Raw genomic sequence first — 26,115 nt, 5'->3', positions numbered from 1 at the left:
GTAAAGGATTTTGTGAGCAAAGGAAATTTGTAGTGTAACAGTTGGGGAAACCCTAGCCATTTAAGCTGCTTTAGAGATGTGCAGTGGTGTGATTTGTGTTGGCATCTGAAGCAAACCCAGCTATTTTGTTATAACGGGGGTCTAGTTTAGCTAGGCCTGTCTTCCTGAGGTTAGTATGAATAGGGGAAGTGTAGAGATCAGATGAGTGCGTCTTATGGTGGATTTTTTGTTTGGTAAAATACTGCTCATTTCTGTAAAGGGTGCCAAGTTTTTTTATGTACTTTCTTAATAGTCTGGGCAATACATATGTTGAATTTCATTTTATTATCAATCTCAACTCCATGAAGTTTGGTGTGTGCAGTGGGAGAAGTAATAGTTTTATTGTTAGATGTGATGTTAAAGGTGGGGTCTGCAGAGGTGGCTAGAGTAGGTTTAAAGAGAGGTTTAGTTTTAGAAGGGTTAAGAATAAGTTGAAACTTGGTAAGCTATGTTTCAACAAAGAGGATTCTTGAGTAAGAATGTAGAGTTAGTGTGAAGAGGAAGCTGCGCATATTAATGTTGAGTCATCTGCATATTGTATGACAGTTGCGTGAGGAGTAGTGTGAAGGTTGTTAGTATAAGAAGTAATGGGCCAGGTATTGAACCTTAGGCTACTCCAAGGGGGACTGGAAGAAGAGGTGAAAGTTTTGTACTGCCACAAAACTGCTTGCTGATGGCCAGTTAAATAGCTTTGGAACCAGGTTATGGAGGATTGACTGTCGTAGGTCAGTAAGGGCCTTGATAAGTATACTATGACTTGCCATATCAAAGGCCTTGGGTCTAGGAAGGTAGCTGATACATATTTGCCATTTGTTTCTGTGGAAGTTGACTGTATTGGTAAAGGACAATAGGGCTGTGGTGGTACTGTGAAATGGGTGAACACAGTGCGAGTTTTAGAGAGGAGTTTGTGGGCTTGTAAGTAGTCCATAATTTGGGTATGTATACATTTTTCCGTAATTTTGGCTATAAGGGATAGAATGTCCATTGTAGTTGTCAGTTTAGTAGAATTGCCACCTTTATGAAGAGGGGATATGGGATATTTTCCAGGTTTCAGGGACAAGGGCTTCAGACAAAGCTTTAAGTATGGATGTTGGGTACACTTGTCTGATGCTAGTGTTGTGGGCTTACGTTTCTTAAGGTATCTTCTTATCATATCAGTAGGGACAGGATGAAAATGAAATGTGTTGGAGTTGCTGGGTGATTTGCGGGGTTCCATGCGGGAGGTGTATTGGTTATTTTGCTGGTTCGATGGGGCAAGAATTCAACGAATTCTTTACTGAAACTTGTAGCTATGCTCTCTGTGTCTATTTGGGTAGGCGAGGAAATACTAGTTTTTCCAGGTAGACCAGTTTTGTTGATGGTAGCCCAGAACTTTCGCGAGTTGTCTTGTTTTATTTGTAGGTTGTAGTAGTAGTTTTATCAAGTTTAACTAGTTTGTTCATAGGTGTTTACTAGGCTAACAACCACAAAGTTCTGGTACCCTTGATAAGTGTAAGCAGGGGCCTGGGAGATGAACCCTTTACAGGTTGCCTGTGTCTATTACAGACGTAGGTGTACTTCATGACACTTGTGTTGCTTGTTACTCCTTTTGCCAGATAGGTTTGATAGGCATCATTTATAGAATTAACTTTTTTTCTGAGTGATCTCATTCACTCTGATACTTGTGGCCATTTAAATGAGAACCCGAGTTTGCTTAGTATCTTGGGACCTGGTTTTGTGCCAGTGGTCCCAAGCTTTTTCTGGCTTTGAGGGGGGATCTGGTATTGTTGCTTAGCCATGGTGAGGGGTTGGTTTTGATTCTGGGAGGGGCATGAAAGTTTAAGCTATATTTATGAAGGTAGTACTGAAGGTTAGATTAGATCAAGATATTTTAATTGTGTCCAATTTCATCTTTAGGTCAGGAATAAAGTTGGGAGTTGTTTTTTTTTTTTTTTTTTTTTTTTCTTATTATTAGTTGGTAGACTGTTCCTTTGGTCTGAAACTGCTGTCTTAGCAGAAAGGTTGGCAGATGGTCACTTAGACCATCAGGGAGGCAGCCTGTATGAGATGGGAGGACTGGCCTTTTTAGTAAGTATCCACTGATGGATTCCCTTTTGGATGCTTTCAGTTCTAGTGGATGACTGGATGGTTTGAGTAAAACTGTGAAGGTTAATATGATTAGTAGGGGCGTGAGAGCAAATCTGTTAAAAAATCTCCTAGGGTAATAGTTTTGTTTTTGAGCAAGTTACTTGACCAATGAAGTAAGTAGGCTGTCGAGTGGAAATATTACCAGGTGGCAAGTAGCAGCTTTTTTTAAGTTTGGTACAAATTAGCTCAGCATTGTCTGTTAGGATATTGTAAGTTCAGTTTCTCCCCTGTAAGATGACTTCGGTAGTATGGCAGTGCCGCCACCTGTTTTGTCAGTTCTGTCCTTCCTCCGGATGTATCCTGGAGGAATTATTTCATCATCTACGATGTGGGGTTTCAGCCATGTCTCCGTTAACACCACTACATCTGGTGAGTTTAGTGAGCTACCAGCATGTAGTCATGAATTTTCTTGGTTCTACTTCTAATGTTAGATCAGGTGATTGATTTTCTTGGGGGGATAAGTTGTTGGGAGTGGATGGGAAGTTGGGGGGGGTAGGGAACTTTTTAAGGAGGTTGCAGGTCCGTGCTTTGGATGGATATCAAATTTTTGAGGCAATGCGGATTGTAGATCTAACTTTAATATCCATCGTATGTTAGGGAGATTGTGTGGGAGTAGGGTAATAATTTAAATGGGGCATATTCAATGCAGGCAACATTGAAATAGAGGAGAAGGTAGCGTAATGAGGACTGGTATGGTAAGGTAGTGAAATGGTACCATAATAGGTTCTTGTAGGTGGGTGTGGTAGGGGGTAAGGAGAGTGCAAGATAAACCATATGAAAAGATATGTATAGTAGCATGGTCTACATTAGAGTGAGAATGGTCTAGATTAGAGTGAGATGGAACTGAATTTTATTGAGGGGAATAGGAGGAGGGTAATCGGAATGTAATGAAGCAGTGTTAGAGAATGTTGGGTGGTATTAATCCGAGGACAGGGGATATGGAAGTATGTCAGGATGACAGGGTTAGTGTGTATGATTAGGCAGGTGTTGATTTGTTAATGCAAAGTAATTTTTATTGAGTAGTCCTACAGCGCACACTGCTGTATATGTACATTTAAGATTTTGTTGGCATTTCACTCTAGACACTGCTTTTACTTTGCTTTTTACATTAGGTGGAGTGGGAAGCACACACACGGGCTCCAAGTACTGACACTGTACTTCGGCAGTTTCCAAAAAAAGTGTACTGCCTGCTGCTGCTAAGTAGTTAATTGTACTGATTTACATTGTATCTGTTAGTTGTATGGTTGTTGTAGCCAATTTGCGTGGTCTTGTTACACTTGCACTCGGACCAGCTTTTCTACATTAAGGGGTTTTCTGCACCCTTGTGGCACAAGTGCGCTGCTGTAACCTGTCTGAGTTGTGGAATGCTGGCGGAAGGTTTATTGTGAGCTTTCCTGATAGCTACCTTAAAACTTGTTACTCTTTGCTCATATTTAAGTCTCATTGGTGTGGTGCAGCGGTTAGCAGTGCCCTATTGATCAGCCTTCGCCTACACAAAGTATAAATCCCTCTTGTAGCATTGGCGCAACCAGCACAGTCCTGTCAAGTCAACCCATTCCCTTCTCTACTAAAACACACTGCTGTCATGAATGGGCAGCAACCAGCACAGTCCTGTCAGTCAACCCATTCCCTTCTCTACTAAAACACACTGCTGTCATGAATGGGCAGCAACCAGCACAGTCCTGTCAGTCAACCCATTCCCTTCTCTACTAAAACACACTGCTGTCATGAATGGGCAGCAACCAGCACAGTCCTGTCAGTCAACCCATTCCCTTCTCTACTAAAACACACTGCTGTCATGAATGGGCAGCAACCAGCACAGTCCTGTCAAGTCAACCCATTCCCTTCTCTACTAAAACACACTGCTGTCATGAATGGGCAGCAACCAGCACAGTCCTGTCAAGTCAACCCATTCCCTTCTCTACTAAAACACACTGCTGTCATGAATGGGCAGTTTCACATCATCTCTTTGGCCAGCCTGATAAACATGGATGTCATAATGTAGTGTTTGAACTCATAGCAAGCCCTAATTAACCCTAGCACTAGACCCTCTATACTGTCCAGAAGGACAAGGCGCTCTATTCGTCCCTACCAGCCAATCGGTAAAACAGCTTACTCTACCATTTCAGGTGTACTCTCCAGTCCAACTGGTGAATCTGGACATTTTGAGGCAATGTTACAACTGCCTCATGTACACGGACAACCCTCTCCTCCTACCACTAAACAGTGATGTATGCGAGAGATGCAATTATACAGCCAAACTGGAGGCAAAGCTCTCCCAACCCACGACTGGAACTGACAGTCAAGAGGAGAAGCAAAATACTTGTAGCACACCACCAGTCTCGCATAGACCTACTAAACCAACACTGGCAGATAACACACACAAATACATGCAAACATTACTCGGATGCTCTAAATAAAAATCTGCAAAAGCAACAGAGACCTCCCAAGCAACCTTCAGACCCATCACAAACCATGAATCACATACTTCACATAATCTGTGTGCCACGCAATCACAGCCCTTAAGGCAAAATAACATACCCAACACACAAGTAATAGGCGACTCTATAGTCAGGCACACTGATGTCCCATTAACTAGGCTGGACAAGGAGAAGGTTACAGTTAGCTGTCTGTCGGGGTGCCAGGATCCGCCACGTAACACAAGCACTCCGGTCGCTCCAGAACAAGTACAAATACGACTCTGTCTTTGTCAGTGTGATTGACCTGAGACGTACCTCCCTGGACTACATGAAAAGAGACATGGAAGAGCTCTCTGATCATGTTTCCCAGGCCGGTATGACCCTGACCCTGAGCAGCATCCTGCCCTCACCAAGAATGATGCCACAGTATACAGAAAAAAAAATGAACAATTGGCTAAGATTCTGGTGTCTTTCAAAGGGGATCCAGTATCTGTCCAGCAGGGATGACATGCTCAACGAGCCACGTTGCTGGGAAGGCATCTCTGATCCGTACTAACAAGACACTACGATCCCTCATAAAATCATCTAAGGCCAGCTTCAAAAGAAAAATTGCACAAGATGCTAAAGATGATCACAAGGCCTTTAGTTATGTCAGGAACCTGGGTGGCAACTCCCAGATATGCTCTGAGTTAGTTCAAAATGACAGAAAAATACACTGAACCCACGGACATTGCCAACATTCTGGCAGACAGGTTCAGTGCAAACTTCTCCCCCCCCCCCCCCAAAAGAGCAAATGTCTATCCCAACAGAGTGTAGCCTCCCTGACATCACAGATGCACAGGTGAGAGCTGCCCTCTCCAAAGCAAAAAAACACAGCATCAATGGGACCGGACGGTGTCCCAAGCTGCGTCTTACATGAACTCCAAGAAGAACTGAACCGTCACATGAAGTCACTGTTCAATCTCAGCATTACTACAGGATATGTACCCAAGGAATGGCGTACAGCAACAGTGGTCCCACTCCACAAAGGTGGTGCCACAATGGACCCAGGAAACTATCGCCCTATAAGCCTGACTAGCCTGGTCTGCAAAGCTATGGAGCGTATCATCATGAAACTCGTAAACAAAGACCTTGGGAACCTCCAAACACTGGATCCTACCCAATTCGGCTTTAAGGGCAGATCTTGCCTCTTAAACGTGGTCAACAACTTTGAAACAGTCACCAAGGCCATAGATGAAGGGAAGGTAGTCCACGCAGCCTACCTGGATCTCCAAAAGCCTTCGACACAATACCCCAGTCGGGCATCATAAATAAGCTCACCAGCTTAAATATCAACCCCCATGTCACAAGATGGGTTGCAAACTGGCTCAGGGATAGAACCCACATGGTCAGAATTGCAGGTACCATGTCAGACTCTAAACCAGTTACAAGTGGCGTCCCACAAGGCTCAGTCCTGGGACTTCTCTTGTTCGGTATATATTTCTCTGAGGTACAGGCTAACATGGGAGGACTATGGCTGACAAAGTTCGCAGATGACTGCAAACTGGGTGCCATAATCGACTCGCCGACTGACACAAGCATCCTCCAAAAGGGTCTCACAGAGATGGATAACTGGTGCCAGAGCCATGGCCTAAAGCTAAATGCCAAAAAGTGCATAGTCATCCCCTTTGGGAAAAACAAAGTGCCCACAAATTACCACATAGGTGGTAATCCATTAAGTACGGAAGAAGTAATTAGGGATTTGGGGACCCAAGTAGATGGCAATCTCTAGAGGTCATTGTGCCCCTCTACTCATCACGCCCATAATTGAATACAATGCCCCATTTGGGATGTACCTTACCCGGCACCTGCAGCAACTGGAAAGACCCCAAAAGTACCTCACCAAGAGGATCAAGCTCTACTCAGTTGCTTACTGCCTACTCAGAGGCGATCTGTGCCTGACATGTCCAACCCAGAATTAATGGACATGCTCCACCTCAGGAAATCAAATCCCTTGGAGCTACACGCTCCAGGGACTTAAACCTCAGCACAGAAATAAATAGGACATGCTGGAGGGACAGATTATATCCCAGAGGCTCCCCTCACTCTGGAACAAAATCCCAATCCATGTTAGGCAGAGTCCCTCAATGACCCTCTTCAAGAGAAATCTTGACGAGTGGATGGGAGATCGTAGGTTTACCCCTGGGATCTCTTCTGTGTCCCTACTAGACAGAGGCACAGTAAACTAACCTCAAAAGGGCAATCTTCTGTGACCTACTATACAGAGGCACAGTCCACTAATCCTAAAAGGGTGGCAAAAGCTAAACACACTCTGGCTAGGCTTATAAATGCCCTATGGCAGATAGCCTAGTATCAACATATGAACCTAAGAGATGGCTTGCATCTGTCACCCTTAGGCTTTCGAATACTGGCCAAGGCTTTTGCTGCCCCCATAGTGCCTTTTTTTTGGGCAAGGCTCAAAAGACAAACCCACCACCGTAAATAGCATAAGTAACCAAAAACTGAGGGTAATGCTACTTAACGCCAGAAGTCTAAACCTCAAAATGCATGCACTCGAGGCACTATTCAGTATGGAGAACATCGATATCTGTGCAGTAACAGAAACTTGGTTTAAGGCTCCAGAGAGCACCCCAGCACTACCAGGCTATACCTCATAACATACTTTTCGGCCATAGAACCCGGACCGAAACACAAAAGGCTGGGTGTATGCATATTCATCAAGGATACAGACGCCTCCGAGATCATCCATGTGCAACTAACAGTGGGAACTCTATAACGCCCTGGATCAGCTGGTCAACGCCCCCCACCAGAGGTGACAACCTATTGGACATGGTCATCACCAACATGGGCGACCGGTGTTTTACACAGGAGGTCAACCCCTCACTGGTTAATCAGACCACAGACTAATCACTCTGGATATCCACATTCTGCCCCCAATCAAGGAAACCACAGTGTAAAACTTTTCAAAAGCAGACTTCACGTTACTTAAGACCAAGGTGGAAAAGTTCACAGCCCCCATGCTAAAGGACAACGCTGTCCAAGCTGCTGAATCCCTTACAAAGGCACTCTGAGCACCTGCAAGAATGCATGGATCGTGCTGTCCCAAGCAAAACCAAGACTCACTCCTCCAAGAAAAGGAAACCAGTCTGGTGGACCTCTGCCATAAATAAGCTATACAATAGAAGGAGGAAATTAGTACAGAAAAGAGTAAAATCCCAAGAAGGAAAGACATCCCTGATCAGTATTGGCAAGAAACTACGATCCCTCATAAAATCATCCAAGGCTAGCTTTGAAAGAAAAATTGCCAAGGACTCCAAAGATGACCACAAAGCATTCTTTAGCTATGTCAAGAAAAGTGGAAAAACTCAGATCTGCTCTGAGTTGGTGCAGAATGGCACAAAATAAACTGAACCTTCTGGTATTGCCAACATTCTGGCAGATTTAGTGAAGACTTCACCCCCTAAAAGGGCCCATAACCATACCAGAAGAATGTAGAGCCCCGGCAATCACTGACACACAGGTTAAAACAGGCTTATCCAAAGCCAAAAACACAGCTTTAATGGGACTGGACGGTGTCCCAGGCTGTGTCTTACATGTGCTCCAAAATGAACTAACCCCTCACCTAAACACATTGTTCAAATGCAGCCTCTCTACAGGCTACATACCCATAGAGTGGCGCACAGCAACAGTTATCCCGCTCCACAAAGGTGGAGCCATAATGGACCCCGGGATATCCCGCTCCACAAAGGTGGAGCCATAATGGACCCCGGGATATCCCGCTCCACAAAGGTGGAGCCATAATGGACCCCGGGAACTATCGCCCTATAAGCCTGGTCTGCAAGACTATGGAGCGCATCATCATGGAACTCAAAGACATTGGGAACCTCCAAACATTGGACCGTAACCAGTTTGGCTTTAAGGGCAGATCATGCCTCCTAAACCTGGTGGACTTCTTTGAGACAGTTACAAGGCTTTAGATGAGGGAAAGGAGGTTCACACAGTCTACCTAGACCTCGCAAAGGCTTTTGACACCATTCCCCATTCTGGTATTACAGGCAAGCTCACCAGCCAACCCCTATGTCACGAGATGGGTTGCCAATTGGCTCACTGATAGAACCCACACTGTGAGAGTTGCAGGCTCTAGGTCCGACTCTAAACCAGTTACAAGTGGTGTTCCCCAGGGCTCGGTCCTGGGATCCCTCCTGTTCGGTGTATACTAGAGGTACAGGCAAGCACAGGAGGACTATGGCTGACCAAGTTTACAGATGACTGTAAACTGGGGGCCATAATTGAGACTCTGGCTGATGCAGACATCCTCCAGAAGGGTCTCACTGAGACAGATACCTGGTGTCAAAATCATGGCCTCAAGCGAAATGCCAAAAAGTGCTTGGTCATCCCCTTTGGAAAGAACAAAGTACCCGCGAACTACCACATATGTGGTAGTCCCCTAAATACAGAAAATGTAATAAGGGATCTGGGGACCCAAGTAGAATAGCAGTCTCTCCTTTGATGGTCATATTGGCAAGGTGGTTAGAAAATCCTTATGTGGCCCACCTAATCACAAAAGGGTTCGCATCTAGAACAAAAAAGGTTATTCATCAGACCCATCATAGAGTAGATATCAATCTCTCCTTTGATAATCATATTGCCGTGGTGGTTAGGAAAAGTGGCCCATTTAATCTCTCATCCAGAACAAAGGAGGTTATTGTGCCTCTCTACTCATCACTTATCAGACCCATTATAGAATAAAACGCCCCATTTGGGATGTACTTTACAAGACACATGCAACACCTGGAAAGACCACAGAAGTACCTCACCAAGAGGATTACTGGCCTCCAGATGCCCTATGCAGCCCGACTGAAGAAACTCCAGCTGTAATTGGTTGCATACTGCTTTCTCAGAGGTGATCTCTGTCTGACCATACATCCCCAAGAGCCATATGCTCTAGGGATTTAAACCTCACCACAACGATAAATAGGAGGTGCTGGAGGGATAGACTCCTGTCCCAGAGACTCCCCATGCTTTGGAACAGGATTCCAGTCTACATTGGGCAGAGTCCCTCACTAACACTCTTCAAGAGTAACCTTGATGAGTGGATGGGAAACGGAAAATTTACCCCAGGGATTACTGCAGTGGCTCTGTTGGACAGAGGCACAGGGAACTAATCCTAAGGGGGCGGTGAAAGCCAACACATTCTGGCTAGGCTTATAGATGCCCTCGGGCAGATAGCCTAGTACTTGCCTATTAACCTATAAATCTGTTTCTGGTAATTATAGTACCAGATACACCAGCAAGCTCAAAAACATTTAATTTGTCTTTGAAAAATTCTTTCCACTAAGTGATGGTATCAGAAGTCTCAAAACCCCCTCAAATGCAGATAACACTGACTGCTATACAAAGATCTACACCAATGTCCTGTATAACCACTTGAACAGCTAATTATGGAGCAAAAATAGCCTTTACACTCAAGGATGATAACAAGGCATTCTTTTACTACAATCAAAATCTAAAATGGATTACCCAGCTGTGCACTGGACTGGTTGTGGATGGCACCACCCATACTCAACAGGGGGGGGGGGGGTGATAGCCAACCTGCTAGCTAACAGAGTTGGAGCAAGCTTCACCCATTTGTCCACTCCAGTCATCCCCTGAAGTATACCTGCCACCATTCTTTAGCCAAGTTCATGGCAATCTAAAATTTTAACCACTACACTTCCACAATAGTAAGGAAATCCTACCTGGCACATCTCGTATGTAAAAATATCCAATCTATATGCAAGGTTGGTATAATTCCATTATACCTGCCCCTTATCAGACTAATAGAGTACAGTGTTGCCTTTTGCTTCTACCTCACCAGACACCTGCAGCAAGTGGAAAGACCACAAGTTTCTCCCTGAGAAATGATAGGGTGCACAAAATGCAGAAAGACTGAAATCCCTGTCACTGTATTCCATTTCCTACAGTCTGCTAAGGTGTGACCAATGCCTGGCTTGCATGGCAGTCTGTGACCTGGCCCTAATGGAAATGCTACACATTCGTAAATCAAACTGCACAAGGGTCACTCAGTCCAGGGATCTTAACCCAGCCTGTGAGTTGAAGTCATGCGAGGGGGGGGGGGGATCGATCTCCATGTCCCTCCTGGACAGAGGAAGTCTGAATTCACTACCGTAGACCCTTACCTCTGTAAATTTCACTCACGTAACTACTGACAGTTGGGGCAGTTCGGAGTAAATATGGCTAGGTTTCTTAGGGTTCCTAGGCCTGTTAGCCTAGGTAATAAGCTCAGTACATGATTTGTACCAACAGCAATGTTCATGCCACTGCACAAAGAGGACCCTCCACAGATCTGGGCAGTTAACAGCCTCTTATGTAAAACCATGGAGTGGATTATCGTGGAGTTAATCAAGACAGACATAGGTAGCCTCCAAACACTGGATCTGTCAAAGGTAGGTCAGTGTACTCACCCTGGTGGATGACTTTGAAAGGATCACCAAGGAAATGGATGAAGGTAAAGCAGTGCACACTACCTACCTTTACCTGCTCATGGTCTTTCGCAAAGTCCACACTTGGGCATAGTAGACAAACTGAATAAATAACTTACTGGGTTGCCAGCTTGGTCAAGAGGTCATAATGAGGGAAGTGGTGGGTGCCCCATTGTTCAGTGCTGGGACCTCTCCTGCTTGGTACCTACATCTCCACAGGTAAAGCCAGTGTTAAAGGATTATGGCTACCGTTTGTGGTGGCTGCAAGTTTGCTGCACTTGCAGAATCCCCAAGTCCTTAATGATTCTGCAGAAAGAATTGTCCCAAACAAATAACCGGTGCCAGTAAGTCTGTTACCCTGGGCATTAGCACATTTAAAAATACACTCCAAAGAGATGACGGCAATCTTTCAACCAACAGATGTCCACTGTGGTGAGGCAGTTCTTCTGTATCGTGCAGCTCATTGATAACGAGATTGCTTCTAGGTCTGGGGATGTCATTGATCATCTGTTTAGCCTTAAACAGGGCTTATCACTGAGCATGAAGCCCCCTTTGCACGTATCTGTCTAGGCATAATGCAGTAGCTCAAATACCCACAGATGCCTTGCAAAAACATACTCTGTTTAAACAACTTGCCATACATGGGCTGTCTGAAAACCTTATTTATTTATTTATTGCATTTGATTACCGGGAAAGTCCACTGGGTCTGACTATCCCATTTTCAGTGGAGGCCCAGGGAGAAAAGCTCCATAATTTTATATACATAAAATTTTGAAACATTGCAGTTGCTTTATTCTGTCTTGTACAGACTAAGAGGTGACCTGTGTCTGGTATACAAGACATTCTCTGACCCAATACTGATTGGACCTATCACTTAAATCTAAACGGCATTAGAAATGCTTGGTCCAGGGATCTAAATGTCCCCCTCCTACAGTACCAACAGAATGGTGTGGAGAGTGCATATTGCAGAGGGTACTGCTGTTGTGGAACAGACTCGCCATCTACATTAAACAAGCTTTTCCCTGTCCGTATTGTAGTGTAACTTGGGTTAATGCATGGGGAAAATAAAATTTACCCCCAGAGCTTACCCCCTTCTCTACTAATGGACAGAAACATCATGCTTGGGACTTCAGTATGTATGTGGGATATCATCCCATTTAGTATCTGTGTTTGTGTGGGGGAGGGGGGTAAGAGTACTACATACACTGCATGGTTTGGCAAATTTGGCAGGCTTAAAATGGCCCACAACGGCAGATAACAGAACTAACCTATGAATCTGTGATTTCATCTGAGATTAAAAATTGGTGTGGTGTAAAACCAGTAATTTTAAAAGGCTTGTGCATGTATGTAATGAGATGGGGTGTGGGCCTTGCTAGTTCAAACCTAGTTTGCAATATTTCAAATTAGTTGTCTACCAATTTTATGGTATGCCAGATGTTCTGCAGTTTATGATGGAAGTTATAGTAAATTTGTGTGATTTTTTTTTTTTTTTTTTTTTTTTTTTTTTTTTGCTAGCAAGGGATTCAAGAGAATTGAAATTTGATTAAGTCTCTGGCATAATAATCTAAATGCAAATATTTTTGCAATATGTGTAGTCAGTCTATATGTCTTGTCTTACCAGGAATTAGAGTTGAGCGTTGTGTAACGTTTGTGTCTTGTGGCTGTACTGGGTGTCTGGCAACCTGATGCGTTCATGTCTAGCTTTTTGTCTTCTGTGGTTAGGGAAAAATTTTGGCTTTGAATTCAGTGTTTTTAAAATAAACGCACTGATTTACCCTGAAGTTTAAGTTAAAGTCACTGTTTTTGAGATTGATTTCTAATATTTTTGCAACTGTTACTTGTTGGAAGGAACCAGCTTTGGGATCAGACTTAATTTAGTTGTGATCTGTTTGTATGAAATATTCTTTTTTTCAGCAGAGCTGTATCAAAGATTCTGGACATGCTCTGACGTGCAGTAGCTTCCTTCTTTTGTTATACAATTTGTTTATGGCTGAGGTCCACCAGACGGGACGCTTACCTTTGGTGGAGAGGGACTTGGATTTGTTTGGGAGTGCATGTTCCATTTTTATAGTAAAACTGTTCCTTTTTGCTGGGTATTACCTTCCATAATAGCACTCCTTGTGTACCTTGCATAGAGGATAGTGATCAGGTTGCTGATGGTGCAGATTTAGTGTTGGTGGGATCTGTAACACATCAGTACTTATGGTTATGTTAAATTGAGCTGACTGTAACAGTAGATGTTTGAATGATCACTGCTGCAGTAGCCTTGGCTGTATGGGTTGTATCCTGTCAAGGATGTAACTGCTGGCTAGCATCCAAAGCTTTAGGGAACCTTCCATATGCCCAAAGTGTCAGTTCGAAAAGGATAAAGGGTCTCAAAAATATCTCTTATGCTGTCCGACTGAAGGAACTCCAGCTCTATTCAGTCGCTTACCGTCTGCTCAGAGGTGACCTGTGCCTGACATACAAGGCCATGTCCAACCCGGAATTGATGAACATGCTTCACCTCAAAAAATCTAGATCCCTCAGAACTACAAGGGCGGGAGACTTAAACCTTGACACGGTTATTAATAGGATGTGCTGGAGGGACAGATTCATCACCCAGACTCCCTATGCTGTGGAACAAAATCCCGGTACATGTGAGGCAGAGCACCTCGCTGGCTTTGTTCAAGAGAAATCTTGACCAATGGATGGGAGATCGCAGATATACCCCAGGGATTACCTCAGTGTCGCTGCTTGACAGAGGCACAGCAAAATAATGGACATAGTATCCTTCAAACTAAAGGGGTGGCGAAAGCCACAAAACTCTGGGCTAGGCTTATAAATGTCCTTGGGCAGATAGCCTAGTATGAACCTATGAACCTATATGCCCAAAGTGTCAGTTCGAGCTGAGCTAACCAAAAGACAAGTTTGGGCGCAGAGTCCTTCGGAGCTTTCTGGCCAACAAAGTGGTAGGCTGGGCCCTGAAAGGATTTTGATAGGAAAGTAAGACAAATATCCACACCCTAGCATATAAATGCACCAAAAAAAAAAAAAAACAAGAGGGGGGAGCAGCTGCTGCAGCAGTAATAGTTTGACATCTACTGTTGGGACAGAGTTTAACTTAAAGTTTAACTTAAAAAAAAAAAAAAAAAAAAAAATACCTGTACTTTTGTGGATCGTATTGAGCACTGCTGCAAGAGCCTTGGCTATATGGGTAGATTACCATAGCTAAATATATATGAGAGGTGGAAGTCTTGAGTCCAGGAACCCATAGAGAGTGGTCCTAGCAAAGTTTGGTTTGGGCCTAGAGAAGGGAGCATGCTTATAGTGTTTTGTAGAAGTATGTACAGAGGACCAAATAGCACTTTTTAAAATTTTAGCAGCTTTTACTGCTACTCCATTGCCAGAAAATGGGGATGTTCCTCGTGTTTCACTGTTGCAGTCATTACTCTTGGGTTATCCTGCTGGCAGGCTACCCGCAGTCGGCCTGAATTCCAAAGTCTTGGTCTGGTGTCGATTGCTGTTGCCTCTTCCCTGGCGTCAGTGCGCCAGGGGTATAAAAGATGCAGCTGAAGCCATTTTCTTCAGTCTTTCTTGCCGTGCGGTGCCCGAAGCAAAAGCAGTTCGCAAGTGCCGGTCGGCCGACTCCTGAAAGTTTCAAAATCGAATTTCAGATCCGAAGTCTTCATTAAAGCTAATTACCCCGTTGGAGAAACTTTTTTCTTGTTCCAGACCGATGTCAGAAAAGGTTAACAATTGTATTTCTTGTGGGAAGCAAATACCTCCTAAGGATTTTCATTCTTACTGTATTCCTTGCCCAGGCCCTGATCACAACGTTGCTAGCTGTCGTTTTTGTTTCATAGTTTTATAGTACTAGGCTGTCTGCCCTGGGGCATTTGTAAGCCTAGCCATAGTGATGTGGCTTTTGCCACCCCATGAAATGGTACAAAAATGTACAGAATAAATTTAGAATACTGTGCCTCTGTCTAGTAGTGACACAATTAAGGTCCTCTTATATAATAGAATTAGTTTACTGTGCCCCTGTCTAGCAGTGACACAGATGTGACCCCTGGGGTAAACGTACGATCTCCCATCCACTCATCAAGATTTCTCTTGAAGAGTCAGTGAGGGGCTCTGCCTAATACGATCTGGGATCTTGTTCCAAAGCAAGGGAAGCCTCTGAGTTATGAATCTATCCCTCCAGCATGTCCTATTCATACTTGTGCCGAGGTTTAAGTCTTTAGCTCTCGTGGTCCTGATGGATTTGGATTTTTTGAGGTGGAGCATGTCCATCAGATCCTGATTGGACATAGCCTTGTACGTCAGGCAGAGATCACCTCTGAGCAGGCGGTATGCTACTGAATAGAGCTGAAGTTTCTTTAGTCTGGCAGAGTAAGACATATGTTGGAGACCCTTGATCCTCTTTGTGACGTACTTTTGTGGTCTCTCCAGCTGTTGCAAATGCCGGGTGAGGTACATACCAAATGGGGCATTGTACTCAATCATGGGTCTGATGAGGGAGGAGTATAGGGGTACAGTGACATCCTTGGATCTGGATGTGAATCCCTTCATGATGAGGTGTGCAAGGTAGAATGTTTTTCTAACCACTTTGGCAACGTGGGTGTCAAATGAGAGGTAGCTGTCGACTTGAGGTCTCTGATTTACTTTTTCCGTACTCAGTGGGTTGCTGTCTATGTGATAATTTGTGGGTACTTTGTTTTTCCCAAAGAGGATGACTATACATTTTTTGGCATTTAGTTTAAGGCCGTGACTCCAGCACCAGTTGTCCGTTTCTGTGAGGCCTTTTTGTAGGATGTGTGTGTCTGCTGGTGTATCGACTGTGGCACCTAGTTTGCAGTCATCTGCAAACTTGTCAGCCACAGCCCTCCCATGTTTGCTTTAACATCTGAGAAATAAATGCCGAACAAGAGGGGTCCCAGGACAGATCCCTGTGGGACACCACTTGTGACTGGCTTTGAGTCTGACATTGCTCCAGCGATTTTAACTGTATGGGTTCTGTCCTTTAGCCAGTTTGCAACCCATCTAGTGACATAAGGGTTTACTTTTAAGCTGTTGAGCTTATCTATGATGCCTGAGTGGGGTTGTGTCGAAGGCCTTAGCCAAGTCCAGGTATGCTGTATGGGCTGCTTTGCCCTCATCAATGGCTCTAGTGACTGTTTCGAAAAAGTCAACAAAGTTTAAAAGGCAGGATCTGCCCTTTACAAAGCCGAACTGGGTGGGGTCAAGTGTCTGTAGGTCACCTATGTCTCTGTTTATGAGTTCCATAATGATTCTTTCCATAGCTTTGCAGACCAGGCTGGTTAAGCTTGTGGGGCGGTAGTTTCCAGGGTCTGTAGAGGCACCCCCCCTTGTGGAGTGGGACCACTGTTGCTGTACGCCAGTGTTCAGGTACATATCCCGAAGTAAGGCTAAGGTTAAATAGCATTTTTATGTGTGGGTTTAGCTCCTCTTGGAGTTCACGTAACACGCAACCCGGGATACCGTCGGGTCCCATTGATGATGTGTTTTTTGCTTTGTTTAGGGCGGTTCTCACTTGGACATCTGAGATGACAGGGAGATTACATTCAGCTGGGATAAGTATTTCTTCTTTTGGGGGTGAAGGAGGGGAGAAGTTTGCACTGAACCTGTCAGCCAGAATGTTGGCAATATCTGTGAGTTAAATGTATTTTTTGTTGTGAACCAACTCTGAGCATATCTGAGGGTTTCCGCCCAGGTTTCTAACATAGCTGAAGAAGGCTTTGTGGTTATCTTTAGTGTCCTTAGCGATTTTTTACTCAAAGTTGGCCTTGGATGTTTTTATGAGAGAACGTAGTTTTCTGCTAATATTGATCAGAGATGTCTTCCCTTCATGTGATTTTGCTCTGACGTGCAGTAGCTTCCTTCTTTTGTTATACAATTTGTTTATGGCTGAGGTCCACCAGACGGGACGCTTACCTTTGGTGGAGAGGGACTTGGATTTGTTTGGGATTGCATGATCCATGCATTCTTGGAGATGTCCATAGAAAGCAATTGTGAAGGATTCGGCATTGTGGCATGTGGTATCCACTGGCACAGTGGGCTTAAAGGATACCATCTCAGTCTTAAGAAGAGTGAAGTCTGCTTTTGAGAAGTTTTTCACTGTGGTCTTTTGTGCTGGGGGGTGGAGGGTGGGATATGTATATCCAGGGTGATTAGTTTGTGGACAGATCTCACTAGTGAGGGGTATACTTCCGGTGTGGAGCATTTTGTCCCCATGTTTGTGATGATCAGGTCTAGTATATTATCTCCCCTAGTGGGAGAGGTGGCTAGTTGTTCCAGTGCATTTGAATTTATGAATTCCAGGAACCTTTGGGCTAGGGTATTGGGGCTAGAATAATGTACCTAATCTATGTTTGGGTAGTTGAGGTCTCCCAGTATGATGGTATTTTGTGATGCATTCATATCCTCCAATGTCTTCAGGAAGGCTGAGTGGGGTTCTTGAGATTGGGAGGGTGGTCTGTAACATGCTACCAGTTGTATAGCAGTTTTGCCTATGGTTAGTTGCATCTGTATGGTCTCTGATGCTTTATGTGTTGCTACTAACCTGGAGGTGTGGGTGTCCTTGATGAATATGGACACTCCCCCTCCCTTTGTGGTTCGGCCCGGGTTTTGGGGCCGAAAAGCATGATACGAGGTATAGTCTGGTAGTGCTGGGGTGCTCTCAGGAGCCTTGAACCAGGTTTCAATTACTGCACAGACGTCTATGTTGTCCATGCTGAGGAGTGCATCAAGTGCCTGCATCTTGAGATTTAGACTTCTGGCGTTGAGCAGCATTACCCTTAGTTTTTTTCCATTGTTGTTTTCTAAGGAGGTGGGTTTGTCTTTTGAGCCTTGCCTAAAAAAGGCACTATGGGGGTGGCAAGAGCCTTGGCCAGTATCCGGCAGCCCAGTGGTGACAGGTGTAAGCCATCCCTTGCGAAGCAGCGTGGCTTGTCCAACATGTCATCCCAGGCAGACAGACATTGGATCCCCTTAGAATGACACCAGTACTTGAGCCAGTTGTTAAAGCTGATCATCTTGTCTATGTATTGTGGTATCATTCTTGGTGAGGGCAAGACACTGCTCAGGGTCAGGGTCATACCAGCCTGGGCTACATAATCGGAGAGCTCCTCTGTCTCTTTTCATGTAGTCCAGGGAGGTACGTCTCAGGTCATTCACACCAGCATGGACAATGACTGAGTCATATTCGTACTTGCTTTGGAGTGACTTGAGTGCATGTGTTATGTGGCGGATCCTAGCTCCCGATAGACAGCTCACAGTCACCTTCTCCTTGTTCAACCTGGTCAGCGGGACATCAGTGTGTCTGACTATAGAGTCACCTTTTACTAGTGTATCAGGCAAGGTGTTTGGCCTTAAGGGCTGTGATTGGTTGACACACTGATTTATTGAAGTATGTGTTGCATGTGTTTTGTTTCGAGGTGGTGGATTTTTGGATGTCTGCTTTGGGAGCCTCTGTTTTGATAAGTTTTTTATTAGAGCCTCCGAGTATGTCTTTGTGTTTTTATGTGCTTGGTTTGCAGTTGTGGTAGGTCTATGTGGGACTGGGATTGTTGTGTGTGTGTGTGTGTGGTTGCCATCTCCTCCTGTCTGGTCATGCCAGTCCTGAGTTGAGAGTTCAGCCTCCAGTTTGGCTATATAGTTGCATCTCTCACATGTATTTGTGTTTGTTGGGAGGAGGAGAGGGTTGTCTGTGTACATGAGACAATTGTAGCATTGTCTCAAGATACCCAGATTGACCAGCTGAATTGGAGACGACGCCAGTAATCTACCACTCGACATGCTAGAACAGTATAAGGGAGTGGTATACCTTTAAGGGAAGTGGATATTCACAGGGGTGGTAAGTAGATGTAGTGCTTTACTTAGTAGGGAAGTATTGAGAACAAGTGCTAGGCTTATAATACAGTGAGTAGTCTGGTTATACTAAGAGTAGAGCTTCCTTAAGGGAAAATTTGTAGAGCAGACTTGGTGGAGCCAGAAAAAGTTTAACCGGCGCTGCACTATGCGCACAACCGTGCAAAGCCGTGCAAATGCGGATTTTAAACAGTGAACTACAAAAGAGCTAGAAATGGTCCAAAACAACCAATTACTACAGCTTCTTGTGCTGAGGACACTTCCTACAGGGACAGGTAGGCTGCTCAAGGCTCCCCACTCCCACTGGTGAGCAAAGAAACTTCCTTCTATCCAAGTAAGGTAATGGACAACTGCTCAAGGCTCCCCACTCCCACTGGTGAGCAAAGAAACTTCCTTCTATCCAAGTAAGGTAATGGACAACACAGGAACTACACCACAGCCCAGAATACAGCAATGCCTGTAAACTGGTCTAAACTAGTCGAGGAGAGAGATTTAACCAACGCACTAAGCATCGGTACGATTTTGCCTTTCATTACTTTGGCCAAAGGTTTAATTTATATAATGCTGTCTGAACAACCGACGACCGGGGTTTATAAAAGCACAATGAAAAGGACAGGCATCCGAGGTCCAAAACCGACGAGGCCCCAGCTAGGCCAGTCGCCGGTTCTCAGTGAGGTGCTTTTGCAGCCCCTGACGCCCACTACCTCAGAGCCACAGGCCGCTACAGACTCCCACGTGTAGCCAATTTCTGGATACTCAAGGTATTGGACCCTCAGATTTGTCCGGAGCTGCTGAGCAGGCATCGGCTTCTGCGGGTGTTTTCAGACCTACACAATTGTATGTTAAGCCTACCTCCGCTCCAAAGACTAAAACAGCTCTAAAGACAAACAAGTACAGCATTTTTCTGGACAGACTTCCATGCCTAAGAAACAGATGCTTAAAATGGCCGAAGACCTAATTACTTTGATCAGGGGTTCCCAACCCCCCTCCTGATAAGAGGCCTAAGCAAGAGACAGAATATGACTCCTCAGATCAGGTTTCAATTTCTTCTGACTCCTCTTTTGAACAGGGATACTCTTTTCCTCCCTAATGAGGATTCTGATGCTGAAGAATCTATTCCTTCAGCCTCTCCTCCTGAGGATTATTCTTTTGGGGAAACTCTGCATACCATAAGGGAGCATTTTCATTGGGAGAGCCAAGATTATTCAGAATCTAAGAAAAGGCTCAGATTTTCTTTTACTACCTCAGCACAGACCTCTTGCTATTCCACCTGTTCTAGACATTGTAGATGTATTTTCAGAGTCCGGCCTGTCTCCTGATTTTTTACCCCCTGCACCTGCCAAGCCAGCCAGATACTACAGGGTTCCAGACTCTTATAAATTTCTATATAAAAATGCTGCTGCTGACCCAGAAACATTTCTCAGGGTCCCAAAGGAGTCCAGGCATCCACTGCAAAAAAAACCCTCTCCCCTCTGATAGGGATTCTAGGGCACTGGACAGATGGGGGAAAAAAGTTTACACTTCTGCTACCTTGGCTGTAAGGGATTTAAGTTGTCAGTTTCATATGCTTAAATATCAGCAATACTTGATGCCACTGCTTAAACAGAAAATGTTGACAAGTTCTGAATGTTCTGATAACAAGGAAATGCAGGATTTATTGCATGCAGCTGAACAAGTGGGAAAGCATACTTTGCAATGTGGTTGTGATTCACTGGAGGCCTCTTGCCGGGCCGCTGTTACGGGTTCTGTCATTAGAAGACATGCTTGGTTAATGGAACAGAATCTGCCTGATCATGTTAAAGCAAAATTGCTGGATGCTCCATTACAGCATGATACTTGGTGTTAAGGCAGAAGAGGTGAGGTGTTTAAGAAAATGGAGGATAAAGGGAAATCCATGCAGACAGTTAAGGATTTTCTACAGGTACAGCCACCCAGATTTAGCAGGAACTGGCCTGCAAAGAATTGGTCCTTTCCAGCGTCAGGCCACAAAGAGGCAGATACAGACACCCCAGAGGCAGATCACAGCCCCAAGGCTCATACAGGCCTAAACAATGGGGTGCTTCTACCTTCAAAAGCGGAGAAGACAAATCACAACCATACAGGAAACAGTCCCAATGATTTTCCTCTGCCAGAACCAAGCACTTATCTTTTGGCAGCCCCCTTAGGGGGAAAACTAGCATTTTTTTCGCCAAATTGGCACATGATTACCCAGGACAAATGGGTCTTGAACATAGTGTCCCGGGGCTTACAGGTTCCACTTTCACACCTTGCCAAGGCCCAAAGGTATGCCAGACCTGCCACACAATCAATGGACAGAGGCACAAAAACAAGTTTCATCCCTCATGGCCATGAGGGCCATTCAGCAAGTACCACAACAAGAGCAGGGACAAGGATTTTACTCGAGACTTTTCCTTGTGCCCAGAAAGGACAAAGCCTGGAGACTAATACTGGACCTGTCTATTCTAAACACATTTCCGGACATTCCAAAATTCAAAATGTTGGCTGTGCAGCAGCTAGTGCCCATGCTGGGAAAGAAGGCTTGGCTCGTTACTTTGGACCCAAAAGAGGCATACCTGCATGTCCCAATCAGACAATCTTGCAGAAGATACCTCCGATTCATAGCTGGCTCAATGCATTACCAAGTCTCTGCACTGCCCTTTGGCTTGGCTTATCTACTGCGCCCAGGGTCTTTACCAAATGCCTGGCACCAGTAATTGCATTTTGCAGACAGAGGAATTCAAATATATCCTTACTTGGGCGACTGCCTTATTCAAGCAGAGAACAAAGACATTCTACTACAGCATCTGGCATTTGTAAAAAGATTACTATTTGCTTAGGGTACACGGTAAACGAAAAGAAATCAAACCTAGTACCCTCTCGAGATGATATTCCTGGGTGCAAGCTTAAATACAACTGCCCAGATGGCTTATCTCACCCCAGACAAACTGAGACAACTGACTTCTTACTTCAAAATGTTCGCAACAAAGACCCAGTTATCTGCAAGAAAAATTCTGCAGGCTTTGGGGTTCATGGCATCCTGCATTCTGCTAATTCCATATGCCAGATTGCATATGAGGAAACTACAATGGTATCTAAAAAGTGTTTGGACTCAACATTGCCACAGCTTGGAAACATTAATTACACTCATTCCCTGCCTGCAACGGGAGTTTCGATGATGGGCACAGGCCTGTCACCACAACAAGGGACAGCCTTTCACTTTACCCACAGCCAGGCAGACACTAACAACGGATGCATCAGATTATGCCTGGGGCTCACATGGCAGAAAAGTTTTCAGGGCATATGGTCTGCAAACCAGATGCATCTTCATACCAATCAAAAAGGGATGCTAGCTGTTCAGAATGCCCCGACGGCTTTCAAGGATTTACTCTATCCAGGACAACTACTGATTAAAGACTGACAATACTACAGTCATGTGGTACGTAAACAAGCAGGGAGGCACACATTCATACCCCCCTCTGCAGACAAGCCATGACTTTGTGAGACACAGCATTGACAAGCACAATTCCTGCCAGGAAAAATAAATACTCTGGCAGACGAACTAAGCAGAAACCTCATGGATCCCCATGAGTGGAAACTGGATCCACAAGTCTTCAGCATGATAATAAGGAAATGTGGGGATGCCCAGACATAGATCGATTTGCCTCCCCTCACAACTGCCGATTTACCACAAGCAAGCATGGAAAGTGTATGCTCTGTATATTCCTTTCCTCCACTGCCTCTCCTCCCCAAGGTACTCCTAAAGGTCAGACAAGAGAAGCCATAAATGATACTGATTGCTCCAGACTGGCCACACCAGCACTGATACCCAATCCTAAAGAACGTGTCTCAAGGTCCAGCCTGGACATTGTTTTGTTGGGTAAGTAAGAAGTTTGAGGCAATCAGATCTTGCACAGCCAAATCAGTACCTTAAATCTGGCAGCATGGCGGATAATGTAGCCATTTGGAACACTCCACTTTCCAAAGCTGTAATGGATGCATCTTGGCTGCCAGGCCCAGTACCAGAAAATCTTGTGCAGAAAAATGGAAGAGATTCTGTGCTTGGAACCAGGAACAAGGAATTGACATGTTTGTACCAAATATTCCTCAGATTTTACAATATTTAACGGAGATGCTGGACAAAGGCCTATCCTTTTCATCAATTGAGATTCATGCCTGTGCCATTTCAGCCCATTACAATACGGAACCACCTATCTTTTCTCATCCTTTAAGACAGTACCTCATAGGGGCCAAAAACATAAGACCCCCAAGGAGAGCACCAGTACCTGCATGGGACCTAAATTGTCTTGGAAAAGCTCACACTGCCTCCTTTTGAGCCAGCCTCAACAGCGGATATTACATTCTTGTCCTGGAAAACAGCTCTGCTCCTAGCAATAACCTCTGCAAGACGAGTAGAGTTATAGGCACTCATGGAGGTGGAGCCTTTTATCAATTTCCATCCAGACAGGGTTTCTCTGAGGACGAACCCTACATTTGTGCCTAAGGTGGTGTCCATTGTGGCCCTTAACCAAACCATTCACTTGCCTACCTTTTATCCAAACCCACAGAACAAGGGTGAGAGACTTCTGCATTCTTTTGACATGCACAGACCGCTACGCTTCTACTTGGACAGAACTAAAGCTTTCGGAAAGTCTGAGCAACTTTTAGTGGCATATGCTGCAGGATCACAAGGAAAGGCTATCTCAAAACAGACTATTTCAAAATGGATAGGCCATTGCATTCGCTTCTGCTACTCGCAGCATGGCAAGTCAGTGCCTAAGGGCATTAGGCCACATTCTACCAGAGCAGCAGCCACTTCAGCAGCCTTTCTCAGAGGAGTACCAACCAAAGACATCTTGGAGGCTGCAACTTGGAGTTCAGTGCACACTTTCACAAAGCACTTGCCTCTCTACTCTAAATCCAGAGCAGGCTTTGCCACTGCAGTTCTGCAGGGCCTCATAGCCTCTCCTAATCTTATTTAGCCCAGCCACCCATCCTCAGTTCAACCCAGGAGTAATGACTGCAACAGTGAAACACGAACATAGTACAGTTGTGTACTTACCATAAATGTAGATGTTAGTGTATTCACTGTTGCAGTCTAGGTTACCCTCCCACCATCCCCATTTCATTTGCTGGGTCTTGTCTGTACTACTCAATCCTATACAACCTATGTGGTGTATTTGCTTGTAGATGAAGGAAATGTTTACTTTTGTGCATGCATGTTTTTTGGCATAATCTATTTCGCCTAGCCTTTTGGGGGCACCTGACATCTGGGGCAACAAAAACTGAAGAAAATGGTGTCGGATGCATCTTTTATACCCCTGGTGCACTGACGTCGGGGAAGAGGCGACAGCAACCTATGTCGGACCAAGACTTTGGAATTCAGGCCGACTGCGGGTAGCCTGCCAGCAGGATAACCCAAGACTGACTGCAACAGTGAATACACTCTAACATCTACATTTATGGTAGGTACACAACTGTACTTTCTGTTCCACAGGCTGTTAGAGATGTAAAATGCCATCCTCCATTTTTGAGGGTCTTCTGAAAGACCACCTGTCATACTCAAGACCCTGCCCATGCCATACCCCTGTTGAAAATGTGTCCAGTCTACTTCTTTTCCACCCTCATCTGTACAGAATCTTTACCCATCTCCACTCCCTCACCTGTTTATCCTACCCTCTGTCACTTTAATCTTTTCCTAGCACCTACTCCTATTTATACTAATCTATCTTAATTTTTCTCCTGTTTTATAGTTACAGTTTACATATGAGTGAACACACTAATCTTACTATCATTACTGTTAAGGGGAGTTTTTTCTCCCTGGGCCTAGGCTGAAAATGGGCTCATGACCTAGTCAGACTTTCCGGTAAACAAATTTCAGTAAATATAAATCTATCTCTACAGCCCTTCTCAGGGGCATCCCTACCAGGGCACCCTAGAAGCCGTTACCTGGAGTTCTGTACATACTTTCACCAAGCATTATCATTTGCCAATTTTCTCTAACTTCAGAGCTGGCTTTCCACTGCAGTCTTGCAGGGCCTTATAGCTGGCCCTAATGTTATCTAAATTCCTCCTCCCAACCATAGCTTTGGGAATCTACCCAAATGTAATGACTGCAACAGTGAAGCACACAGAACATAGTACAGTTGTGTACACTTACCATAAATGTAGAATTTTCGAGTGTATTCACTGTTGCAGTCCTGGTTACTCTCCCTCCAGCCCCCTAACTTCTTTTGGCTGTACCTCTACTTTCCTTTACTATACTTAAAAGCCTTTTTGGTGTATTTGCTTTTTTATTGGAGGTGTATCTTTGTGCTTTTATTCCCATTAGGGGGGGAACCTGACATCTGGGGCAAGAAAAACTGATATAATGGCGTCGGCTGCATGTTTTATATCCCTGATGACCCGACATCATGGAAGAAGGGACAGCAACCGACGCAGGACCCTAGACTTTGTTAATCAGGCCGACTGAGGGCTACCTGCAAGCAGATAACCCAAATGTAACGACTGCAACAGTGAATATACTCTCATCTACGTTTATGGTAAGTGTACACAACTGTACTTTTTGATTCCTTTCAAATCTCTTGATTTGTTCAGGGTTTTACAGGAGGTAAGGACACTCTCTTAACCAGAAAATCTTGTGTCCAGGTGGGGATGAGACCTTTTGGTCTTGTGCAATGCTCGTAACCAGGTCCCTTTTTCATTGGGGGGCCCCTCTCCTATTTGTTTGAGTTGCTCCAGTCTGTGAAGGCCCATTTGTCAAATTTCTGCTAGTCTGCCCTCGACTTCTCATTTTGAGGTCAAGCAGTTTTCGTCCATCATACTAGTTCTCTTTCTATGCCCAAGGTAGTCAACAAATCATTTGGTATAACTCCCTTCCTTTTTCCCTTCTCGGTCTGCTTCTGAGAAGGTCCTGCATACCTTGGATTTGTACAGATAGCGCCTGTACTCTTTGGATAAAACCAGAACTATTTGGAAGTCTGATCAGCTTTCTTTTCATCTCGGGTCTTTGGATTTGCCTGTTTCTAAGCAAACCATCTCCTAGATATCTAAAGCCATTTTCTTTTGTTGGTGTTTTTTGGGCAGATCTGTTGCTTGTGTTAAAGCTCATTCCACTAGAGCGGTTGCCTCTTCTGGTGCTTTCTTTGAGGGGTTGGACAACGGTTTGATCCTTGAAG

General features: G+C 44.7%; 1 protein-coding gene across 2 annotated transcripts in view; it reads left to right on the top strand.

The window, feature by feature from the left end:
• The window catches only part of ZNF800 (zinc finger protein 800), a 262,230-nt gene that overhangs the window by 9,377 nt on the left and 226,738 nt on the right, over positions 1-26,115 (top strand). The gene's annotated exons all lie outside the window — the stretch shown is intronic.

Source organism: Protopterus annectens, chromosome 11.part0 (genome assembly GCF_019279795.1).
Source record: "Protopterus annectens isolate FY-2018-M chromosome 11.part0, PAN1.0, whole genome shotgun sequence".
In the NCBI taxonomy this organism is placed as follows: domain Eukaryota; kingdom Metazoa; phylum Chordata; order Ceratodontiformes; family Protopteridae; genus Protopterus; species Protopterus annectens.
The sequence above is the reverse complement of the archived record's forward strand: the minus strand, read 5'-3'. Positions and strand labels throughout refer to the sequence as shown.